Raw genomic sequence first — 4243 nt, forward strand, 5'->3', positions numbered from 1 at the left:
TTTTTGTTTGTTTGTTTGTGATGGAGTTTTGCTCTTGTTGCCTAGGCTGGAGTGCAATGCCGTGATCTTGGCTCACTGCAACCTCCTCTTCCCAGGTTCAAGTGATTCTCCTGCCTCAGCCTTCCAAGTAGTTGGAATTACAGGTGCTTGCCACCATGCCCAGCTCGCTTTTGTATTTTTAGTAGAGACGGGGTTTCACCATGTTGGCCAGGCTGATGTCGAATTCCTGGCCTCGAGTGATCTGCCCACCTTGGCCTCCCAAAGTGCTGGGATATAGGTGTGAGCCACCATGTCTGGCCTGCTTTCTCTCATTTTTAAGAGCTACTGTTTCTTATTTCTTTATTATTTCTAAAATATATTTTTTATTATATTTTTAAAAAAGGTCTATCATTCACAGGTGTTTGATGTGGAAGGAAGACATTTCAAATAGTTCTCAGGCTATCATTTTGAAATTCAAAATGTGAGCATGACATTGAATCAGTTATGAGATTATTTCAACTGGTTTAATCACAAAAGCTCTAGGAATTTAAGAAAAGACTGAAGTAAGACTGAAGACTACAATTCAGGAATAACTTCCAAATTACAACAAAGGACTGCTCCAGGAGTGGCACAACCACTGCCACTTCTGGGCAGAGATAACACGGATTGTTCTTCTGATGCTGGGGGGCACCACTAGAACCTCTTCCACTGCTGCTACCTCTGCAAAGCAACATGCCTGTCACCGCCCAGCCCCTAGATATCCATTACACTAGCTTCTACATGGAAATCTCACACCATTGTGTCTGACCCAGAGCAAGGAAAGTTGGAAAGTGAGTTTCTGGCTTTCACTTTGGAAAGAAGCAAACTCATAACATAGGAACATCCTTAAACATAGAAAAGCAGCTTAAAAGGTTTACAGGGATGCCTTAGAATCACTACTTACTTATGTTGGAGATGAAAAAAATTAAAAATAAATAAGAAATCAGACAACTCTATACTCTTAAGGAATCAAGACTACAGCTCTCAATTACAGCTCATCAAGATAACACACACAGATGTTTTTGGCAGGGCATCTGTCACATAGCAGGTAGTCAACAAATGACAAATTAGTCAATGAATCAAGGCAACCATAAACCACTGCCATAAAATGAAGCACAATTACCCCTTTATTCCAGACTTTTAGTCTTGCCTTTAATTCTTCAATGAATTGCTTTGTTTTTCTGCTCAAATTTCCATCTTTTACTTTCTTTATCACCTCTAATCTTCCGGTGTGATGATTTCATTTTACAGTACATGCTTGTCAGACCATGCCAGCTGTACCTACTTATGACTTGCCAACTCCTCGTCCACCAGGTAACAGTCTGTCTTGAAAAAGGTTCATTCTAGGTACTTTGTTTGAATCAAGAATTTAAAGAGAGAGAAGCATCAGTGGACTGATGACCCTCAAAATTATAACTTGAAAGGCACAAATATATCTCAATTTTGGCATGCCAGAAGCTTTTTCCTGTAATTTCAATAGTTTAAAAAGACAGAAAAGGATGGAGAAACAAAACAACATATATACGTGTGTGTGTGTGTGTGTGTGTGTGTGTGTGTGTGTGTGTGTGTGTGTGTGTATAAAAGGAAAGGCTCAGGAAGGAAGGAAGAAAGGGTAGGAGCAAAAGAGAGAATTTTAGCCCAGGTTCTTCCCTGTTTTACTTTCCCTTCCTTCACTTCTATGTCCTGAGCTTACACTTCCAAATAAACTTCCCATCCACGAACCATTGTCACAGTCTGCTTTCAGAAGAACCTGGGCTAAAATTCTCTCTCTTTTGCTCCTACCCTTCCTTCCTTTCTTCCTGAGCCTTTCCTTTTTTTCAGAGTGATATTACCCATCTACTTTCACACTCTCACATATATATATGAGTGTGTGTGTGTGTATGTGTATATATATATGTGTGTGTATATATGTGTGTGTGTGTATTTCAGTATATATATATATATATATATATATATATAGTGTTTTTCCACCCCTTCCTGTCTTTTTGAATTATTGAAATTCCACATGTGAAGTGAAATACAGAAAACAGCAGACATAAGTTAATGATTTTGCTGGGAAAGACAAGAAAAAATAAAATATAACTTTCCAACTTTGCACTGTAAAGATACGTTTTATGCTTGTGTGTTTGGTAGATTGGACAATGATGGTTAACGCACACTTTCCAAAATTTTTGGATAGACATTCACCGAACACTAGTCATGTGCCAGAACTGGGTTGGGCGCTGGGTTAGAGTGGTAAGCAGTGCTGACGCTGACAGTTTACCTGCCCAAATCTGCTGTATTTGAAGGTCTTCCAGTAAGATGACTCTAATAAGATCAAAATATCCCTTAATCAAAGAAAATAAGTTAATATCACTTTGAAAAAAAGGAAAGGCTAAGGAAAAAGGAAAAAAGGAAGAGTAAAAGGAAGAGAGAGAGAATCTCAGCCTGGGTCCTTCTGAAAGCAGACTGTGACAATGGTTCATGGATGGGAAGCTTGCTTGGAAGTCTGAGTTCAGGACATAGAAGTGAGGGAAGGGGAAGTGAAACAGGAATGGAAACAGAGCCATTTCCTTCCTCCTCTCACTTCCTTCCTTTCTTCCTTCTTTGTTCCTTCCTTCCTCCCTTCCACATTTCAAAATTCTTCTAAGTTAGATCAAGTACCCAGTCACCTGTGGTAGACAATGAAAAATGGAAATGGAAGGAAGGAAGGGAAGGAAGGAAGGGAAAGAAGGAAGGAAGGAAGGAAGGGAGGGAGGGAGGGAGGGAGGGAGGGAGGAAGGGTCCTGGCAATTGTGATTTTTCGATCAGAAGCATCTAATAGGAACACAGCTCAAATATTTCTGCTTCTCCAATGTTGAATAATTATAGCTTATCTTTGTTTATCTCATTTGATCTTCAGAACAACCCCAGAAAGTACGTATTATTTTTATTATAGTATTGTGCTTAAAAGCATAAGCTCAGCTGCCAGACAGCTTGGGATGAAATAGGCGCTCCATCACTTGTGAGCTTTGTAACCTTGGGCAAACTAACATGTTTACGCCTAAGTCTTCTTTAAATGGGCAATAATAAGTACAGCAAGTGTTTGTTGTGAGTATTAGATGAGTTAATATTTGTAAAGTACTTAGAATAGGTCTGGTACATAGTAAGTTAGCTTTTATAAATGCCTGTTTTTTTTTTTTTTTTTTTTTTTTTTTTTTTTTTTTTTTTTTTGGTTTGTTTGTTTCTGATGCTCTCAACTGTGGACAGATTTTGAACGGCTTCTGATACATAAAATAGGAGAAGCACTCACATTAGCAGAATGACTATGAAACTCTACACAGTGTGATCCTCAACAGAAACAGTCCTAAACAAGGTTATGAGGGAGCCAAATGTGCAGGACACAGCCAAGAAGATTTGGAACGAAGGGGTGGGGCTCAGCTGGGAAAGCATGTTTTGAGCAAATACACATTTCACTGATCAACAGCTTCTTGCAGGATGTCCTCCCTAAGTCATTTCTGTAAAACGTAAAATCTCCATTCTAGGCAGGGTGCCATATTTTTCCTTTTCTGCACCCAATAAGAGTACTTCCTTCTCCCTGGCCATTTGCAGGGAAAATGAAGCCAAGATTCCATTTTAGTCCAAATTCTCAACATTTATGGAAATGTGTTTGGATAATTTACAAAGGACACCCTTCCTCTTCCATTCCAGTTGAGAGGTTTTAGAAACTCGGGGGGTCCTTTTCACTGCTTCTTACCCCAATTCTTTGTACACTGGCAAAGAAACTTCCTCTCCCTCACTCCTCAGCACCCCACTGATTCTACAATGTCTTAGAGGCCATCAGCATTTAAATAGCAACAAAAAAAATGGTCCACATCTGAAACCACAGAAACCCTATTTAACACAACCAAGACTAGAGAGCCATTTAGAGAGCGAGTACCTTTATTACAATGTGGGAGGCAGAATCTCAGCTGACTATGGAAGCTTTCAGCCTTGAAGGAAGAGAGGGGTCTGGGGAGACAGAGAGCAGGAGGGACAGTAAAACATATAAGCCATTTTCCCAACTTGGGAGGTATATTTAATACTGGCAGAAAGCAATCATTGCAAAATGTGTATGTGTTTATTTATTTATTGGACTGAATGTACCCAGTCATCACTTCTCTCTAGGGGCAACTGGAAGAACCACAGAAAATGTGACTTACTCATATCTTGTTTTTACAGCTTAAACTACTCCTATCAGACCCCATAAACATAAGTAATCTATTAT

Source organism: Cebus imitator, unplaced genomic scaffold (genome assembly GCF_001604975.1).
Source record: "Cebus imitator isolate Cc_AM_T3 unplaced genomic scaffold, Cebus_imitator-1.0 Scaffold127, whole genome shotgun sequence".
Lineage (NCBI taxonomy): Eukaryota > Metazoa > Chordata > Mammalia > Primates > Cebidae > Cebus > Cebus imitator.